The sequence below is a fragment of the Prunus mume genome, linkage group LG6 (genome assembly GCF_029339155.1).
Source record: "Prunus mume cultivar Tortuosa linkage group LG6, ASM2933915v1, whole genome shotgun sequence".
NCBI lineage: Eukaryota > Viridiplantae > Streptophyta > Magnoliopsida > Rosales > Rosaceae > Prunus > Prunus mume.
The window spans coordinates 15,872,787-15,894,447 of record NC_142703.1 but is presented as its reverse complement, the minus strand read 5'-3'; the positions used below and the strand labels follow the sequence as shown (position 1 = coordinate 15,894,447).

The window sequence follows — 21,661 nt, the reverse complement described above, 5'->3', positions numbered from 1 at the left end:
TGAGTGGAAATTAGCTAAAGTTATTAGCTTTAAAATTTAGTGATTATTTTTTTTTTGGTACTTACAATTTCTATAGTCTTTCTAGAAATAAAAGTAAACATTAAATCATATAAACCAAGCTAGTTCATAGCTCCATAGACTAATTTTCAATAAGTTTTAACATAAACCAAATAGGGTTTAACACCATAGTGGATTGAACATCTAAGATTTTTTTACCTAGATTGATCTTAGGTTCTTTCATGCATTCATATCATAGATGAAAAGTTATTTTATGTAAAAATATTGACTAAGTATGAAAAATGGGTTTTCGAAATAATCATTTTCTTAAGATAATTTTTGTGCGGCTTTTATTCCTTACACATCAAATAAGAAAACTTGATTTTATGAGATTTTAGTATGAAGTATATATTGACTTAATGAGCCATTATTTTTAGCCTAAATCGTATTTTGCACTAAAACAGATTTTTCATATTTTGATTTTAGTGGGAATTTGATTTTCTAGTATTTTTATTTGAATCCAAATGGGGGGTACTTCCTTATTTACATTGTAAACTTAAGTAAATGGAGTAATATAAAAATAAATAAAAGTAAAATGACAAAGACATTTACTTAAATGTTGAAAATGGAAATAAGTAATCAGTATTTGATTTATCTGAAAATAAGTTAAATATATATATAAGTTTTATATTTTTTTCTTAAAAAACCACTGAATTTCTGCTTTAGCACTTAGTGTGGTTCCGCCTGAAAGTAGAGTGTATATTTTTATGAGACAAATTAATCTACTCCACTGTCTCTCTATTATGAGACAAATTTTTGTTTAATATACAAATTTGTGTTTATTAACCAAACTTGATATTAGAACACTTCATTTAATAAACCCTAAAAAACGAAAATACCAATTCCAGAAATATATATATATAAAAGGAAGAAATATCCTGTCAGCTAAAATCTAGCATCCGGTAGGGCCCAGTCTACATCTGGTACATCCCACACTTTAAACATGTTCTCTTCTCCTTCTCCCCCTACACCTCCACCGACACTCCCCTCGTAACTGCTCATATCTACTACGTACACCCACAATATAATTACACAGACCATAGATTTTTTTAGATTTTTTCAGTCCCAAAACCATGTGCCTGACACACTGTGACAGGGAAGTTTTTCTATGTTGTCACATTCACTCTTATGTTCGTTTCTTCTTTTCTTTGTGTTTGTAAAATTTTGTGTGGCAAGATCCTAAACATGCTTCATCAATTTCATAATTGTTCATTTCAAAATATTAATTGCTCAGCTATTGGGTCATCTAATAAATCCTTTAGAATCATGCTCAAGCATGCTCTAGCACACTCTCATATTATAGACTCTAATCCACCGCAAAATACATGGATAAGATTAAAAAAAATCATGACCATTGAAAAGGCATATTCAAGGCAAACCAATACTGTTCAAACCGTCGATAGAGTAAACAATATAAACACAATTAGTTTAGTTTAGTTTAATTCTTATAATTCAAATGTTAGAGTGCAAAAGGTTTCGAGTGTTATGTAAAATTGTCCAATCTTAAGAATAAAAAAGAAAACATAAATTAAGAATGCAAAGCAAAATAAATGTGTGGGTCTCAAACACTGGTGATTCATGATTAGATTGAACACTTGCAAGGATTGACAATGGACATTAACAAACTAGATCAAAGAACTGAAAGTCAACGAATTATTTGAATTAAATGATGGGTGTTTCTGTTGGGACCCAACACTATTCCTCTCCCCCAACCCAACAAGTTTTAAAATCCCTATTTTACCCCTAAAATAAAAGGTCTCAAGCTCAACCCGTCGGATTGGTGGACGTGTTTGAGACGAAAGAAGATAATTATTGCTTTCAGCTGCTCAACCACCCGATATACCGACATAAGCCTCTGGCCTTAGCTGCCAAGAAAAATCACAAGTCTTTCAGTTTTACACAACAATTCTCATTTCTCATCTGCGATGGACCCAAAATCCTCCTCAACCGAAATATCAGTCGAGTTCCCGACAATCTTCAAAATCTACAAAGACGGCCGCGTCGAAAGACTTACAGGCACCGATACCGTCCCGCCCTCCACCGACCCGGAAACCGGGGTCCGATCCAAAGACATCGTCCTCTCGCTCGAATCCGGACTCTCCGCCCGCATCTTCCTACCCAAACTCCCCGATCCGACACGGAAGTTCCCCCTCCTTGTTTTCATCCACGGCGGCGCTTTCGTCATCGAGTCCCCCTACTCTCCTCTCTACCACAACCACGCCGCTTTGCTAACATCCGAAGCAAACGTCGTTGTCTTGTCTGTGAACTATAGGCGTGCCCCCGAGCACCCACTCCCTGTTGCGTATGAAGACTCATGGGAAGCACTCCAATGGGCCGCGGCCCATTCGAATCGTAATGGGCCCGAAACCTGGCTCAACGATTATGTTGACTTTGACCGTGTTTTCGTGGGCGGAGACAGCGCCGGGGCCACCCTTACTCACCACGTGGTGTATCGGGCCGGAATCCATGGGCTGAGCGGGGCGAAGATAGTTGGGATGATTTTGTTTCACCCGTTTTTTGGGAACGAAAAGCCCGATAAGCTGCTCGAGGTTATTTTTCCGGAGTGTAATGGGCTGGACGACCCGAGAGTGAACCCGGGGAAGGATCCGAAATTAGGGGAGATTGGGTGTGGGAGGGTGTTGGTGTTTGTGGCTGAGAAGGACTTTTTGAGGGACAGGGCCTGGGCTTACTATGAGGCGTTGAAGAAGAGCGGGTGGGGTGGGGTGGTTGAGATTTTGGAGAGTGAAGGGGAGGACCATGTGTTCCATTTGTTCAACCCAAGCTGTGACAAAGCTGTGGCTTTGGTCCAAAAGGTGGTTTCTTTCATAAATCAGGACTAGGTTGGGTTTGTGCTAGGTGAGTTTGTAATTTCAATGTCGATCATAAGACTTGTGTAATAGAATATGAGCATATTATATTTGCAAAATATGTATCACGTTACCGTAACACCACCGTAGTATTCTATAATCACTCATTAGATAGGAATGCCCTTTGGGCCTTCACAATCTCTGATTACTTTTTGTTTTTTTGTTCAAAAAAGTGGATTACTTTGTTTACAAATAAAACCTGCCAAAAAAAAACAACACAACCACCTTATCTAAACCTTCAAATATACGACAAAAACAGAAAAGATGCCCCCCACTTTGCAAGTTGCATTGCTACATTTTCCTTTTAAGTCATCCATTGTCTGAGCCTCCCTCTACCATAATCTTCATTCCCCCCCATCTAATTGAATTCTACCACCTTCTTGTTTTCTCTGAAAATGGAGCCAATCAACAACGAAGTCCTTCACGAATTTCGCTTCTTTCGGGTGTACAAAGACGGTCGCATTCAAAAATTCTACGACACCCAAAAAACCCCACCATCCAATGACCCGATCAAGGGTGTCCAATCCAAGGACGTTATAATTCAACCCAAACCCGCCGTTCCCGCCCGTATTTTTCTACCCAAGATCCACGACCCGACCCAAAAACTCCCCGTCCTCTTCTTCCTCCACGGTGGCGGGTTTTGCATCGAGTCCGCCTTCTCTCCAATTTATCACAACCACGTCTCCCGTTTGGCCGCTGAAGCTCACGCAATTGCAGTGTCCGTTGAATACGGGTTGTTCCCGGAGCGACCCGTACCCGCTTGTTATGAAGACTCATGGGCTGCGCTCCAGTGGGTCGCGTCCCATGCTACCGGGGATGGACCCGAGTCGTGGTTAAACGAGTATGCTGACTTTGACCGGGTTTTTATAGGCGGGGACAGTGGTGGAGCGAACTTATCACACAATTTGGCAGTTCGGGTCGGGTCGGTCGGGTTACCGGGCGTGAAGATTGATGGGGTGGTTCTGGTGCACCCGTTCTTTGGGGGCTTGGAGGAGGATGATCAAATGTTTCTCTACACGTACCCAGATAACGGTGGGTTGCATGATCCCAAGCTCAGACCGCCCGCAGAGGATTTCGCAAGGCTGTCGTGCGGGAGGGTGTTGATATTTTTTGCTGCGGACGACCATCTGAGAGAGGCGGGGCAGATGTATTATGATGACCTGAAAAAGAGTGGGTGGGGTGGGAGTGTTGAGGTGGTGGAGCATGAGGGTGAGTGCCACGTGTTTCACTTGTTCAAACCTGAATGTGAGAAGACTGTAGAGATGGTCAAGAAATTTGGATCCTTCATCAACCAAAAGTAGGTTGGTGGGTGACTGAACAAAACAAAAAATAAAGTACCCCTTCCCCTCATAAGAACAAGTTGGAACATCTTAATTTCATCAATTTTCTTTGGTGTGTATGATCTCATTCTCATACAAGCTACAGAAAGTTAATATGTTTTCATGTAATATGATCAATATGCGGTCCAATAATTTCAAGTGTCAGTATATCAATCGACTAAATTATTTGCCTAATAGTGTTTTTCTTTTAATTATCAAACGAGATCTTAAATTTGAATATTCCTCTTGAACTAATAAAATAAGAAATGTCATATGACCTTGACCTAACTTCAAGTGTAATAAGTAATTCTATTACTAGTTGAAGATTTCTGATCAATTCGTGAGTCTTTTAACTAAGATTCTGCTCTTGTTTCCTATCGTTACGATTGAGTTGTAGATTAATTAGTTTGATTATCTATTTTACACATCTTATAATATTTGTTCAATACAATATATTTTCCAACAAAAGAAAAAAATTATGATCAAGCTTGAACAACACATTCATCATATCATTACCTATGGCTTTTGAACTTCATATAGTATCCAATTACATAAAATTATGAACAATGAAGAGTTCATACACAAAATACACAGATGAAATAGCAAGTAACATAACAATGAATGCCGTTCAACATTAGACCAAACCAAACCCACGAGTAACATAACATTTGAGAAAGGAAAAAAAAAACATTAATTTGCTTCATGAAAAAAGTGATTGCCTTTATTAAAATTTAAAATAATCATTTACGCACGACCCCGACAAATATAAAAAATGACCAAAAGAAAAGGTGGGTCCACTCACTTTGTTTTCTTTTCAAGTTTCTGCTTTTTCTTCCTTAGATCAAAACCCACTCTAAATTGTCTTGGTCTCTGCTCCACCATCTTCTCCCTCCCACTGTACCAAATTCCTCTCATTTCTGAAAATGGAGCCAACCAGCAATGAAATCGATCGTGAATTTCGATTCTTCAGGACATACAAAAATGGTCACGTCGAAAAGTTCTACAGTACCCACAAAATCCCACTTTCTAACAACCCCGTCACCGGGGTCCAATCCAAAGACATCATAATCTCACCCGAACCCGCTATTTCCGCCCGTATCTTCCTACCCAAGATCCATGATCCGACTCGGAAACTCCCCGTCCTTTTCTACATCCACGGCGGCGGGTTTTGCTTCGAGTCAGCCTTCTCCCCGCTCTACCACAACCACGTTGCCTCACTGGTCACTGAAGCCCGAGTTGTTGCGGTGTCTGTCGAATACGGGTTGTATCCGGATCGACCTATACCCGCTTGCTACGAAGATTCATGGGCCGCTCTCAAATGGGTCGTGTCCCATTCGGCCGGGAATGGACCTGAGCCATGGTTGAACGAGTACGCTGACTTTGACCGGGTCTTTATAAGTGGGGACAGCGCTGGAGCGAACATATCGCACAATTTGGCGGTTCGGGTCGGGCCTGATGGGTTATCGGGTGTGAAGGTTAAAGGGATTGTTCTGGTGCATCCGTTCTTTGGGGGTCTGAAGGAGGATGATGAGATGTGGCTTTACATGTGTCCAGAGAACGGTGGGTTGCAGGATCGTAGGCTGAAACCGCCCGCAGAGGATCTGGCAAGGATTGGGTGTGGGAGGATGTTGATATTTTTTGCTGCTGAAGACCATCTGAGGGAGGTGGGCCAGCGGTACTATGATGAGCTAACGAAGAGTGAGTGGGGTGGGAGTGTTGAGGTGGTGGAGCATCAAGGTGAGAACCACGTGTTTCATCTGATGAAGCCTGATTGTGAGAAGGCTACAAATTTGATCAAGAAATTTGGTTCCTTTATTAACCAAAATTAGGCAGGTATTTACCAACTTACCCACCTTAAAAAAAAAGAAGTTGAAATTTTCAACATGCATTGTAATCACATCCATTTACTTTACCTTGTTTGCTTGCTTGCTATAATGCTCTCTGATTCTCATACATGCTTTGTTCACTAGCCAGGAACAACTATAATGTGAACTTTGGAGATAAATTTAAGAAAAATAAGACTTTACTCGAGTATTATTCAATTTTGTTTGATTAGTATGCCTAGATTCTGAACACGACACGATTAATAAATAGATTCGATTAACACGGTTGAGTAACGAAATTCGATTACTAACATGAGTTTTTAATGACAATCCATTTAGAATTTATGTACATGACTTATTTCAGTGATACCATGTGCAAACTAAAGTAATAATTCAGTGACATTGAAGTGGTCCTTGGGACCATGCAAAGTATATGGCCCTCTTGATTATTTCCGTAAATTTTGTCAGAAATTTTGGCTTTCTTCTAAGATGATTTTCATAGGACCAGTTATCTCAAGATTTGGCTCTTGTATCAGCCAATCAATTGCAGACTTTGTTTGTATTTTTCTCTACCTTTTTGGGGGATTCCAATGAATTGGAACATCGACTAAAAAAATTAATTGCAATAGCAACATTCCAAAAATTATGGAAAGCAGATGCCAGGGACAACCATATAATTCCGAGATTTTTATCCATTTAATGTATCAGTACACCCGTAATATCCCGTGACATATTAATGTGGTAGTACACCCGTAACATCCCGTGACATACTAATTTAACATACGCCAGATGTTAAAATGCCAGACAAATCACTATAAACTTAGGATGATGGACTGAAGTTGGCTTATCTCATGTTATTCTGGATAATTACTTAGTTTATTTGTAACAAGTCCAGTCATTTTTCAGACCATGAAAAACATGGGTTCAATCCAATCTGTAGAAGTCCAAATAAGCCAAAATTGTTACATTCCCAAACTATGAAGGAACCTCTGACGTAAATTTCCATAGCCACAGAAGACATTTTCACTGGCTAGCAAAAAAATCTAGATGCTGGAGATATTGTTCTGACCTTTTATCATTTGCTGGTTGGTTGGGAAGGCAGAGATCGATGGGAACATGTTGTGTCCTAACCACGTCTTTATGGCCAAAACCAAAAAATCCCACGTGCTTTGGGAACCTCAAATTGAATCTGCCCACTTCATTATTCACACCTCTCTCTCTTCCACACAGAAAGTCCTGCAATATCCGCTTGTACTCATCCTCCTCTACCTCCATGGATGCAAGCTTGAGCAATGAAGTAGCCAAAGACTTCTCTCCCTTCCTCAAAATATACAAAGATGGTAGAGTGGAGAGACTTTCAGGCACTGATATTGTTCCCACCTCGCTCGATCCACAAACCGGTGTTGAATCCAAAGACGCCGTGATCTCACCTGACACCGGGGTATCAGCCAGGCTCTACATCCCCAAAACCAAAATCACCATAAACCCAACAAAGCTTCCTCTCCTTGTGTACTTTCATGGAGGTGGCTTTTGCATGGGGTCACCTTTTGTGCCTATTACCATAGCTATGTGACATCTTTAGTTGCTGAGACAAATGTTGTTGCTGTGTCTGTTGATTATAGGAAGGCCCCAGAGAACCCTCTGCCTCTAGGGTTTGATGATTCATGGGCTGCTCTCAATTGGGTTCAATCTCATTTTGAAGGGCAAGGCCCTGAAGAGTGGCTCAATTCATATGCTGATTTTGAAAGTGTGTTTTTTGCTGGTGACAGTGCTGGGGCAAACATAGCTCATCACATGGCCTTGAGATTGGGGCATGAAGGTTTGGTTGGTGTGAAGCTTAAAGGGATAGCTTTGGTGCATCCATATTTTTGGGGGTCAGAACCAATTGAAGGGGAGACTCATGTGGTTGAGAATAGAGCAAGGGCAGAGGGTATATGGAGATTTGCTTGTCCAAGTAGTAGTGGAGCCGATGACCCGCTTATAAACCCAGGTAAGGATCCGAAACTGGCAAAATTGGGGGCTGATAGGGTCTTGGTTTGTGTGGCTGAGCAGGATGTGCTGAGGCAAAGAGGGTGGTATTATAGTGAGTTGTTGAAGAAAAGTGAGTGGTGTGGGGCTGTGGAGGTTGTGGAGACAAAAGGGGAGGATCATGTGTTCCATTTGAACAACCCAACTGGAGAGAATGCTGTGGCTTTGCTCAAGAAGGTTGCTTCCTTCATCAATCAGGACATATGAATTCCTGAAATTGGGTTCTCTGTTTCTAAATTGATGGTTGTCTAAATAAGTCTTTAGTTCTGTTACAAAGCAAGCATTCAACTTGAACTTGCTGTATTTATCAATTCATGCCCTGTAATTCAGAGTGATCACACCTAATGGTTATATTGGATCCCAATCTTGATTCATTGGGAATTTGGTACTATAACATGTACGTTTCTGTGTTTTTTTTTTTTTATATCAAGGTTCAGAAATAAAATAGGGAAGATGATGAAAAAGTACTCAAAATTTGATTTGAAGTGAGTTGATGCATGATTTGTGGAAAATTAGTTTGTGTTTTAGATTTAGTAAACAATCTTTAATCCCATCCATCCTCAAGGCAGTTTGCTTTATTTGACGAAGAAACATAGAACATAGTAGCAGTACAAGGCATAAAACAGATGAAGAAAAGAAGAAGCTGATAGAAATTACAACAATGGAAAACCATCAACCTGGCTTCATAACACAGTTCTGATACAATGGAAAAAATAAAACTAATTAATAATAAAAGAAACCATCTTTTTTAATAAGGCCACAGCATTGTCACAAGTGGGATTGAACAGATGGAACACATGGTTCTCCCCCTCTGATTCAATCACATCCACAGCCCCTTTCCATCCACTCTTCTTCAGTACCTCACTATAATTCCATCCCCTATCTTTCAAAGCATCTTTCTCAGCAACACAAACCAGCACTTTCTCACACCCCAATCCCCCGAGTTTCGGATCCTTACCCGGGTTGAAAAGCGGGTCATCGGATCCACTAGTCGAAGGGTAAGCCAAACGCCACAAACCAACCATGTACTCTCTTACCACTGGGGGCAGAGCTTGCTCTGCCCCAATGGCTTCACTGCCCCAAAAATATGGATGCACCAACACAATCCCTTTTGGCTTAACACCACCCAACCCCTCAGAGCCTACTCTCAAGCCCACGTTGTGTGCTATGTTAGCCCCGGCGCTGTCCCCAGCAATAAACACACATTGGAAATCTGCATGGCGATTTAGCCAATCTTCAGAGCCCTTTCCATCAGAATGGGAAGCAACCCATTTGAGAGAACCCCATGCATCATCGTAAGCGGCAGGCAGAGAGTGCTCTGGGGCTAGCCTATACTCAACAGAGACAGCAACGATGTTGGTCTCCGCGACTAAGGCGTTAAGGTAGTTGTGGTAAATGGAAGAAGAGGCGTGTTCGACCACGAAGCCGCCTCCGTGGATGTAAACAAGAAGAGGGAGCTTTTTGTTGGGGGAGTTGGTGGTGGATTTTGTGGGGAGGTAAAGCCTGGCAGATAATGCTGGTTCTTTTGAGATCACAACGTCTTTTGATTCGACGCCGGTTTGGGGATCTAAGGATGGAGGAAGGGTTGTTGTGCCTGTGAGCCGCTCAATTCGTCCATCTTTGTATATTTTGATGAGAGGAGAGAAGTCATGGGCTAGTTCATTGCTCATGCTTGGATTCAATGAAGACAAGTTTATTTCCTTAATGAAAATTACAAAATAATAAAAATGAGAAAACAGAGAATTAAAAAAATTTGTGTGAAGAATTTAATTTTGCTCACCACCTTATGGTGTTGCATTACAAATGGCACCCAACGTGGAGAAATTTTTGAGTGTTACGTGTCACATTATAATTAATTATAATTAATCGTAATTAAATGTGTGGTTATGTAAGGCATGGCTCCATTATTTTTGGGTAACAAGGGAGCTGAAGCCCCAAAAATAGGAAAAGGTATTGTATGGATCAAAACCGAGGACCAGTAGAGCCATAACTGCATGATTGGTCAATCTCACTTTGATAGCAAGGGTACAAACGAGAACTTAAAAATAGGGTGTTTTCATAATAATTTGGGACTAATGTGACTCAAATACATAGGGGATAGGGAGGAGATAGACGAATCGGGAATCGAAGATCTCAACTCGTTATAAGACTTTAAATATCCTCTTGATTTCTTTTCTTTTCAATTTTATTTTATAAACATAGTAAAGTAACAAAACAACAATCTTCCCAAATCATCAAAATCGTATATAAAGTACATTCATATTTCCTTACAAAATGTTAAAACACTCTTGTGTTGGCACATGAAGTGACACACAGGTATCCTCCTAACTTACAGAATGATAACACTCTGCAGGGAAACATTATTTACAAAACTAGAGGGTACTTGCACAAAACAAATAAGAAAAAGGTGAAGCCACCAGTTATATACACCTGATTACACCTAAGATGTTTTCGCTTTGGAGGCTATGGAAATCAAGACTGATGCAAGAAGGAAACAATCTTCTCAAGCATGGCCTCAGAATTCTTGTTAGGGGGACTGAACAAATGGAAGACATGGCTCTCCCCCTTTGTTTCAATGACCTCCACAACCCCTTTCCATCCACTCTTTTTGAGTACGTCACCATAATACAATCCCCTATCTTTCAACGCATCTTTCCCCGCAACAAAAACCAGAACTTTCTCACACCCCAACTCCCTCAATTTCGGATCCATAGCCGGGTTGAAAAGCGGGTCATCGGGTCCAAAACTCGTAGGGTTCACAAAACGCCACAATGCAGTCATATACAAGCTCACAACTGCAGGCAGAGTTGCCTCTGCCCCAACTGGCTGTGACCCCCAAAAAAATGGATGCACCAACACAATTCCATTCAGCTTAAAACCATTCAATCTCTCAGAGCCTAATTTCAGAGCCATCTGGTGTGCTATGTTAGCCCCAGCGCTGTCACCAGAGAAAAACACACGCTGTGGATCTGCATATCTACTAAGCCACTCCTCGGAGCGGTTTCCACCATCAAAATGAGAAGAAACCCAATTGAGAGCAGCCCATGAATCTTGATAAGCAATAGGCAGAGGGTGCTCTGGGGCTAGCCTATAGTCAACAGAGACAGCAACAACGTTGGCCGCGGTGACTAGGGAGTTGAGGTAGTTGTGATATGTGGGAGAAGAGGCATGTTCAACACAGAAGCCACCTCCATGAAAGTAAACAAGAAGAGGGAGTTTGCCTTGGGTTGAGTTGGTGGTGGAGTTGGTGACGGTGTTGGGGAGGTAAAGCCTTGCAGATATGCCCCTTTTTCGAGAGATTGCAACGTCTTTAGATTGAACGCCAGTTTTAGGATCAAGCGATGGAGGAACGCTTGATTTTCCTATGAGCCTCTCGATCGTCCCGTTTACATATATTTTCACGAGAGGAGAGAAATCAATGGCAACGGTATGGCTCATGGGAGAAGATAAATCAGGGGCAACGCCCTGGCTCATGGTTGGAGCCATGGAAGAGAAGAGAACAATGAACACAATTATGGATAACATTGTAGGAATTTTTCTTTCTTGGCATATGCATCTATTGGCAACATTAAGGGAAAACAATCTTGTCGTATATATAGATTTTAAGAATTTGTAGAATATTTAATAAAAGCTAATTTTACTCACTATCTTTAAATACCATGTAGTATTATCCTCCCACTTTGCGGATGGAGCAAGATGATGGACTCTCCTCCGACCCTTTTTTTGGTTGAGTCTCCTCACTCCAACTGTTGGTTTTGAAATATCTTACGAGTATGATGACCCACCGAGAGAGATTTTAGACCTCAGTTTATCTTCTTCCTCCTTACAATTTGTGCCTGGACCACATAACTATAATTATACCCTATTCAGTTCTCCATATTCAGTTTATCTTAACCACTGGTTTTTGTCTGATGAAACTGGGACCTTACCACTTTCACAATCCTGAAAACCAGACATATGCTGTCAACGCTCAATGTTCTGTTAATAGAATGCCCATAAATTGGAAGATTTAAAGAGTATAGCCGCTCGGCTCTACGCTTTTAATATTTGGAAGATTTAAAGAGTTAATAGAATGCCCATAAATTGGAAGATTTAAATATTTCACGAGTACAGCCGCGCGGCTCTACGCTTTTAATAAATTCGAATATTTAAATAGTATAGCCGCTCGGCTGTAACGGTAGAGCCGCGAGGCTATACGCTTAAAATAAATTCGTATATTTAAAGCGTATAGCCGTGCGGCTATACTATCTAAAATTCAAAAGTGTATTATTTTCTGTTTTTAAATATAAAATTAGTTTCTTTAAGTCAATAAATATTTTTTTATTTTTATTTTTTGTAGTTGTATCTTAGCCTTATTTAATTATTTTCATTAGTAATTATAGTCTTGTACCAAGCTACATGACTATACATCAATTCCAGACATATCATCAACCTTTGCAGTGAAGAAAATTATGAAGTTGCATTGGTCCAAACCATCATGTCGACATTGCGAAGAGATGGGCAAGGCATGTAGATCAAAGATTAGTGAATATAGTCTTGCACATGTTCAGTATATATGTAAAATCAAATCTGCTGTAATTTCCAGTCGCTTATTTTCTTAGTTTCTTTCATGTCTTGTACTACATAACTTATTTTATTGCGTTGTGTCTTTCTTGGTTACATGAAACTATTATAGGGGAGGACGGAATATGTTGAAGCATTTGATAATTGCAAGAGTTATTTACACTAATATACTTTTCTTGATGATTTCATTAAAAAAAATATTAAGCGAATGACAAATTTAACCTCAATGAATAAAAGATCGTAAAAGATTTCCCATAACTTGCCACATAATGAAAGAGAGAACAAAAAACAACCTTCGACAATAGTTGAAAAAGGAAGTAAAGGTTTTCTCTTTACGAACGGGTGGCGTATCAAGTTTTTCTTGCTCATCTCAATTCTCATATGTTTGGCACAATATGTATCACACCTAAGATTAGAGAATACAATTGGTCTCTTTTCTCAAATAAGAAAACAAAGTATATAAAAGCATATTGATAAAAATTGGAAGTAAAAAAAAAAAAAAAAAGGGGTGCTAGAAGGAATCATTGTATCTATCTAGGCCGAAGACATATTACCAAAGTAGTGCAGTTTGGGCCTTGAATCACTGAGTTCTTTAGAATGGATATATACAATTTTTTGATATTGTTGATCTTGTTGCCATTGTTGTTTGGGTTCTTGAAATGCAGAGAGCCAATGCGAAGAAGAAGAACTTGATTTGGTTAAACTGAATGCGTATTTCCTATATTATTTCATGTTTTATTTTTATCTTTTAAGATAATGTGTTGTCAATGTAACCCCATTTCTGAACATAGATATTTTGAGTTTGAGTAGCAAACTAAAACTTGAAAGTTCCCCTTAGTTTAGATTTCGTATGCTTCATCAATACTTGACAACGCAGTGCAGAAATTCCAAACATATCACAAGGTTGACTACCGACAACATATCTCCGAAGATTATTTATTGTATGATCACACTACTGTTGCATATCGTTGGGGGTTATGTTGCTCGGTACAAGTTATGGATGGGATGCCACAATCATTTACAACTTAAAAACAGGTGATTACTACTAATTTCACCGATTCCTTTTTGAGTTAAAATCTCAAACCCGAATAGGTTCAATGGCCTTAATGAACCTCCTTTGTTAAGCTTTTGACAATATCGGGGCAATCTTGGCCAAAGTAGTGGCCCTTACATGTCTTACGGTTTGCAAAAGCCAGTAGGCACAGTTGACTTATTGCCATTATTTCCCAGGAGGTGAGAATGACTTGTGTGGTTCACCTCTTTCTTACATGAAGTTTGAGAGTTCAAAATATCCCCTCTTTCTCTGATAAACATGACAAAGTGCAACCTATCCAAGCCAGTCGATCCCACATACTTAAATTTACAGAAGAAAGAAAAACAACACCAATCATAAATATAATCATACTTGTTTGATCACCCAATCTTTTCCTGGTGCATATCATAACACCTAGCTTCTCTAAATTAGGTATAAAATGGTTTTGCAAGAAAAAAAAAATCATATTTCACATCAGATGTTTTATTTTTTAAGCAAGAAACATACATAAAACATAATACAAGGCATAAAACAGATGAAGAGAAGAACACAACAAAGAAGTACAACTACTAACCAGGCTTAGAGACTATGGTCATATTACTAAGCACACCAAAGTTTCAGGCAAATTATTCTAATTCAAGAAAGCAACAATCTTTTTCTCCATGGCCACAGCATTGTCACAAGTTGGATCTTCCAAATGGAACGAATGCCCCTCCCCCGCTGCTTCTATGACCTCCACAGCCCCATTCCACCCACTCTTTTTCAGTGTCTCACTATAATGCCATCCTCTATCTTTCAACACATCTTTCTCAGCAACACAAACCAGCACTTTCTCACAACCCAATTTACCCAATTTCGGATCCTTAGCCGGGTTTATAAGCGGGTCGTCGGATCCACTAGTAGAAGGGCAAGCAAAACGCCACACACCAGCCATATACTCTCTTGCAGCAGCCGGAGTAGTTAACTCGGCCCCAACTGGTTCTGTGCCCCAAAAGTATGGATGCACCAAGACAATCCCAATCAACTTAACACCAACCAATCTCTCACACCCCAATTTCACAGCCATGTTGTGCGTTATATTAGCCCCAGCACTGTTCCCAGCTAAAAACACTCGTTGGAAATCTGCAAATCTATTTAGCCAATCTTCAGAGCCGTTTCCATCGGAATGGGAGGCAACCCATTTGAGAGCAGCCCATGAATCATCGTAAGCAACTGGCAGAGGGTGCTCTGGGACAAGCCTATAGTCAACAGAGACGGCAACAACATTGGCTTCAGAGACTAAGGCGTTGAGGTAGTTGTGATGTCTGCGAGAAGATGAACTTCGAATGCAGAAGCCGCCTCCATGAAAGTAAATGAGAAGAGGGAGTTTGGTTTGGGGTGCGCTTGTGGTGGTGGTGGCGGTGGTGGATTTTGGAATGTAAAGCCTTACAGATATGGCTGGTTCTTGTGAGATCACGACGTCTTTTGATTGGACGCCAGTTTTGGGATCTGTTGATGGAGGAACTCTGTCTGTGTCATTGAGTCTTTCAACTCGACCATCTTTGTATACTTTAATCATCGGAGAGAAATCATAGGCTAATTCTTCGTTGCTCATGATTTGAGTTGAACAAGGAAGAGAAGAGAATAAGAAACAAGCAACTATGGAGGGCTCTGTCTCTTCTCTGTTTTTCTTATGCAGATAGCAGGGTTCAGAGCAGGAGCAAAATTTGTGGTTATGATGTTGGGGAATTGAAGGACATTTTTGTCAAAAAGGACGACAAGACAAGTCCTTTCAGATATATTGATTTTAATTTGAAATAAGTTATTAAACAAAGTACTACAATGTTACCATATTATTGTAGTACTAGCCCCTTGGCACATGCTCACGTCATCAATTGATTTTCTTTTTTCTTTTATATTTTATTTTTAGAATTAAAAAAATATAACATGGGTAGTTATGTTTCATAAATGTATGATATATTATCTGATTTTTTTTTAATATGAAAAAAATGTAAATTTAGCATATTATCCTCATTTAATTAATAATTTCAATTCTTAATATTTGAACTAGCCCCTTAGCACATGCTCACGCATGTAAATTGGTTTTATTTTTTATTTTTTTATTTTTAGAATTAAAAAGATAATGGGTAGTTGTGTTCCATAAAAATATGATCTATTATCTGATTTTTCTTTTAATTTTAATTTTTAATATGAAAAAGTGTGAATTTACCATATTATCCTCATTTAATTAATAATTTCAATTTTTAATGTTTGCATTAACCAATGGCATTTTCTGGTATTTTGAATGTTTCACCATTCTCTGCCTTTTGCTTTATATATATATAGATTAACCAAGGACATTTTTTGGTATTTTAAATGTTTCACCATTCTCTGTCTTTTGCTTTATATATATATATATATATATATATATATATATATAGGTTATATAATTTCTCCTATCGCAGGAGCTACCTTTGATAAATATATGAATAAAACTCATTTAAGTTAATATCCCCATATCTTATTTTTTAAAATAATAAATAAATAAAGTTAAGATCCCCATCAATTGAAAATTCTTCTTGATTATTCAAAACAGTTATGCCATAGAGGAAGAAGAGTTCCAAAGACCGCATCGACGGAAAAAAAAAAAGAAAGAGAGAGAAACCTATGAGACCTAGAGGGATTATTATTAGTTTTGAGCAAAACTTGTTCAAAGAAAATTGAACAGGGATTTGATTCAAATCTTAAAACAAAAAAACAAAATATAAAATTGAAGTACTTATTCACATGCATGGTTATATAGGTTTAATATAATGTGTAGTTTTCTTTTTTACTGGTATTATATTTGTTCCATAATGTTAAACACTCTGTATTTGTTCCATAAGGTCTGCGTTTAAGATTCTAATTATATGGTCTGTGGATCTCTAATTTAGTTTTTATCTTATAAGAAATTTCCTACTTGAAATGTGTATATATGTGGTTGTGAAATAATTTCGAATAGAAACTTAAGGCATAATGACTTGAGGTTCCATGGGACGGCTGAGAGAGATTTCTGGTTCTCGTGTTGCTGAGCAGGATGTGTCGAAGCCAACGGGATCGTATTGCACTGAGCAGGGGGCTGTGGAGGTCGTGGAGGGCAAAGGATCCATTTGAACAAACCCATTTCCGAACATGGGGAATTTGAGTTTGAGTTTGAGTTACTATGATATGATCATACTATTGCTGCATATTATTGGGGTACAATCATGAATGGGACGAATATAATCTCACATCAAGTAGGTGGGCTACTACCAATTGCACTGAGGTCTTGGCCAAAGTGAAGGGCCCTACAGGTCTGTTACACAAAACATGTTTTTGCAAGGGCCATGGATACACCCAGCAGGCACATTTGACTGATCGCCATTGTATCCAAGGGGCTGAGAATGACTTGCGTGGTTCACCTTCTTATAAAGTTTGAGTGTTCAAAATAGCTCCTCTTTTTCTGATAAACATAACAAAGTACAAACCAGCAATCTATCCAAACCATTTGATCTCTCATGCTTAGCCGAATATTTTTATCCAAACCATTTGCGTGGTTTCCCATTTTTCTGTTTTTTAGCCGAATATTTTTTTTTAAATTATTTATACAAATGACAACTAAAATGTTATTTTTTGGGCTTAAAAATTCACAAATGATCCAATTTCATGCAAAAAGAGATGTTTGGGTCTAGAAAAGAGAGGTACTTTGAAGTTGGGCTTGGGGAAATAATAATTATAGGATTTTTTTATTTTTATTTTATTTTTTTGGTCGAATAGTAATTATAGGATTAGAAATTTAGCATTGGACTTAAATAATTTAAGTAAATAAAAATACGTAGCCCATCCGGTCTGGTTTTGTGAGGTATGAAACCGACATGCACTTAAATTTACAGAAGAAAGAAAAACAACACCAATCATAATCATACTTGTTTGATCACCCAATCATTTTTTGGTGCATATCATAACACCTAGCTTCTCTAAATTAGGTACAAAATGGTTTTGCAGGAAAAAAAGAAAAAGAAATTCATATTTCACATCAGATGTTTTATTTTTTTAAGCAAGAAACATACATAAAACAGATGAAGAAAAGAAGAACACAACAAAGAAGTACAACTACTAACCTGGCTTAGAGGCTATGGCCATATTACTAAGCACACCAAAGTTTCAGGCAAATTGTTCTAATTCAAGAAAGCAACAATCTTTTTCTTCATGGCCACAGCATTGTCACAAGTTGGATCTCCCAAATGGAACGAATGCTCCTCCCCCGCTGCTTCTATGACCTCCACAGCCCCATTCCACCCACTCTTTTTCAGTGTCTCACTATAATGCCATCCTCTATCTTTCAACACATCTTTCTCAGCAACACAAACCAGCACTTTCTCACAACCCAATTCCCCCAATTTCGGATCCTTAGCTGGGTTTATAAGGGGGTCGTCGGATCCACTACTCGAAGGGCTAGCAAAACGCCACAAAGCAGAAATGAACTCTCCTCCAGGTCCAGCTGCAGGGGAAGTTGATTCTTCCCCAACTGGCTCTGTGCCCCAAAAGTAAGGATGCACCAACACAATCCCAATCAGATTAACACCAGCCAATCCCTCACACCCCACTTTCAAAGCCATGTTGTGTGCTAAAGTACCCCCTGCACTGTCCCCATAGAAAAACACACGCTGGAAATCTGCTAAACTGTTTAGCCAATCTTCAGAGCCGTTTCCATCAGAATGGGAAGCAACCCATTTGAAAGCAGCCCATGAATCTTCGTAAGCAGCCGGCAGAGGGTGCTCTGGGGCAAGCCTATAGTCAACAGAGACTGCAACAACATTGGTCTCAGAGACTAAGGCGTTGAGGTAGTTGTGATATACGGGAGAAGATGAACTTTCAATGCAGAAGCCGCCTCCATGGAAGTAAATGAGAAGAGGGAGTTTGGTTTGGGGTGAGCTTGTGGTGGTGGATTTTGGGATGTAAAGCCTTGCAGATATGGCTGGTTCTTGTGAGATCACAACGTCTTTTGACTGGACGCCAGTTTTGGGATCTGTTGATGGAGGAGCTATGTCCGTGCCTTTAAGTCTTTCAACTCGACCATCTTTGTATACTTTAAGCAGTGGAGAGAAATCGTAGGCTAATTCTTCATTGCTCATGATTTCGGTTGAAGAAGGAAGAGAAGAGTATAAGAGCAAACAATAATGGAGGCCTCTCTCTCTCTCTCTCTCTCTCTCTCTCTCTCTCTCTCTCTCTCTGTATTTCTTATGCAGATAGCAGAGTGGAGAGTGGGTGCAAAATGTATGGTTGTGTTGTGTTGAGGACTTGATGGACTTTTATGCACCATTTAAATTAATTCTAAAAAATGCAAATTGGTTGTTGTTGGACATTTTCGTCTTCCCTAAATGCATCTAGTTTTGGCAAATAGAAGGACAGACAAGTCCTTTCAGATATTTGATTTTGACGTAGAGGTATCGACAAAAAATTCTACTCCATTTATATCATATCAAGATTATATGAGATTGTTTGCTATCGAGTAACAAATTAACAAACCAGAGTTGATCTCTCATATTTAATATTGACTAAAGAAAGGCAAATGACTCACTAATGTGGTGGCTTGGAGCAATTACTTTTCCAGAAAAGGTTCGAGATTAGTCCTAACATCCTTGTAGTATGTGTGAATTTAGTATACTTAATTGACCTAGGAGTTGTTTCCGGGCATCCTAAGAAAAAAGGTTATTATACATCCCAACCCCATTCCTTGGAAAGAAAAAGGTAGCACCGAAAAAAGGAAAGAGCGAACTGCTCTTTTCACTTTTCCAATAATCACACAGCGGAACTCTTCTTTCATGAATATCATACCACGTTTTTTTGGGTGGAACATGCTTAAACTATGTGCATAAGGAGGGCAACTGGGAATCTTACAAGAGCAACTCATTTGGTTTAGGTGGCAATTGATGATGTGGCTGCCGGTCAGGTGAGGAAGGGAGGTTGGGTTGGTTGTCATGTGGTTGGGTGGGTAGTCTGGGGGTTGTTTGCTAGGCTCTTTTATTTATTTATTCTAATTTTCTGTTTTTATTTGTACTTTTATTTTCTAACAGTGTTAACTTAGAGTTAAGTTCTTAACAGTCATTTTACAACGGGGTAAATTTGCCTTTAAAATTTTGAAGATAAGGTCGGTGGGAAAATAAAACAAGGGGGTGGGAATAGCAGCATTCTTATTTTAACCCAACAAATTTTCCCCTTTTCTTGAGTTAATTTATTTTAAAAAATTAATCAAAACAATAGAAACTAAAAAGGCACAGGCGTTCTTATGCCCAAAAAAAAAAAAAAGGAGTCCCTTCAATCGATTTTATAGGTTCTTGATTATCCACTATTCGAGTGCTCATATTTGATTATCCAAGAGTGCACTGTGCACTGCTCGACAATTGCATGCTTCCTCCGTTGTGTTCAAGCGAAAGATAGGTAAATAAACTTCCTCAGCAGCACACCAAAACAAATTCATGGCTGATCTTGTTAAACACTCTGTATTGACATGTGACAGTTTGGCAACTTATTATGCAGAACTTGCACAATTTCACTTCACATCCAGTAGTAGGTATGAAATCTTTGAAACAATCCTACCCTAAATTAGCCATAAATGCATTTCTTGATTTTGCAGGACAAAAAAAAAAGTTCCATATTTAACATCAGAATGTTTTATTTGACCAAGAAACATAAATAAAACATGCAAAAATGGAAAACCACAAATCTCTAACTACACCCAAGTTTCAGGCAAACTATTATAATTCAAGAAAGCAACAATCTTTTTCTCCATGGCCACAGCATTGTCACAAGTGGGATTGATCCAATGGAACACATGCCTCTCCCCCTTTGCTTCTATGACCTCCACATCCCCTTTCCACCCACTCCTTTTAAGTGTCTCACTGTAATGCCATCCTCTATCTTTCAACACATCTTTCTCAGCAACAAAAACCAGCACTTTCACACAACTCAACTCCCCCCAACTTCGAATCCTTACCCGGGTTGAAAAAGGGGTCATCGGATCCACTAGTCGAAGGGTAAGTAAAACGCCACAACGCAGAAGCCATCTCTCTTACAGCTGCAGGGGCAGTTAACTCTTCCCCAACTGGCTCTGTGCCCCAAAAGTAAGGATGGACCAACACAATCCCAATCAGATTCACACCAGCCAATCCCTCACACCCCACTTTCAAAGCCATGTTGTGTGCTAAATTACCCCCTGCACTGTCCCCAGAGAAAAACACACGCTGGAAATCTGCAAAACTGTTTAGCCAATCTTCAGAGCTGTTTCCATCAGAATGGGAAGCAACCCATTTGAGAGCAGCCCATGAATCTTCGTAAGCAGCCGACAGAGGGTTCTCTGGAGCAAGCCTATAGTCCACAGAGACGGCAACGACATTGGCCTGATCAGAGTCAGAGACTAAGGCGTTGAGGTAGTTGTGATATGTGGGAGAAGATGAACTTTCAATGCAGAAGCCGCCTCCATGGAAGTAAATGAGAAGAGGGAGTTTGGTTTGGGGTGAGCTTGTGGTGGTGGATTTTGGGATGTAAAGCCTTGCAGATATGGCTGGTTCTTGTGAGATCACAACGTCTTTTGATTGGACGCCAGTTTTGGGATCTGTTGATGGAGGAACTATGTCTGTGCCTTGGAGTCTTTCAACTCGACCATCTTTGTATACTTTAATCCCTGGAGAGAAATCGTAGGCTAATTCTTCATTGCTCATGATTTCGGTTGAAGAAGGAAGAGAAGAGTAAAAGAGCAAACAATAAAGGAGGCCTCATATATACGCGCATGCCGACCGGACTTTTTTCGTGGTTGATAAGATACTTGTTTCATAATTAATATATTTCTTTAAATATTTATATGTTTTATATTTTTATATTTAATATAAAAAACAAAAACAAAAAAAGAAACAGAGGTGGAGAGATGAAGAGATGAAGGTAACTCCCACATCCTAGTGGCTTTTGTTTCTTATT

The 21,661-nt window shown here is 39.3% G+C and overlaps 9 pseudogenes across 4 annotated transcripts; 4 read left to right on the top strand and 5 right to left on the bottom strand.

Moving 5' to 3' along the window:
* The first annotated feature begins 1,804 nt into the window (after positions 1–1,804).
* Positions 1,805–3,003, top strand: LOC103335374 (putative carboxylesterase 12 pseudogene; annotated as a pseudogene). Its single transcript, XR_016128275.1, has one exon. The product of XR_016128275.1 is annotated as a putative carboxylesterase 12 pseudogene (transcript).
* Positions 3,004–3,141: 138 nt separating this feature from the next.
* LOC103335375 (2-hydroxyisoflavanone dehydratase pseudogene) lies at positions 3,142–4,438 on the top strand (annotated as a pseudogene).
* A 627-nt stretch (positions 4,439–5,065) lies between these two features.
* On the top strand, positions 5,066–8,488 carry LOC103335376 (2-hydroxyisoflavanone dehydratase pseudogene; annotated as a pseudogene). Its single transcript, XR_016128277.1, has one exon. The product of XR_016128277.1 is annotated as a 2-hydroxyisoflavanone dehydratase pseudogene (transcript).
* On the top strand, positions 7,067–8,488 carry LOC103335377 (putative carboxylesterase 5 pseudogene; annotated as a pseudogene).
* A 166-nt stretch (positions 8,489–8,654) lies between these two features.
* LOC103335378 (putative carboxylesterase 12 pseudogene) lies at positions 8,655–9,864 on the bottom strand (annotated as a pseudogene).
* A 466-nt stretch (positions 9,865–10,330) lies between these two features.
* Positions 10,331–12,031, bottom strand: LOC103335380 (putative carboxylesterase 12 pseudogene; annotated as a pseudogene).
* Positions 12,032–14,133: 2,102 nt separating this feature from the next.
* Positions 14,134–15,524, bottom strand: LOC103335381 (putative carboxylesterase 13 pseudogene; annotated as a pseudogene). Its single transcript, XR_016128270.1, has one exon. The product of XR_016128270.1 is annotated as a putative carboxylesterase 13 pseudogene (transcript).
* Positions 15,525–17,684: 2,160 nt separating this feature from the next.
* Positions 17,685–18,969, bottom strand: LOC148916241 (putative carboxylesterase 12 pseudogene; annotated as a pseudogene). Its single transcript, XR_016128272.1, has one exon. The product of XR_016128272.1 is annotated as a putative carboxylesterase 12 pseudogene (transcript).
* Positions 18,970–20,207: 1,238 nt separating this feature from the next.
* LOC103335300 (putative carboxylesterase 12 pseudogene) lies at positions 20,208–21,605 on the bottom strand (annotated as a pseudogene).
* Positions 21,606–21,661: the final 56 nt, after the last annotated feature.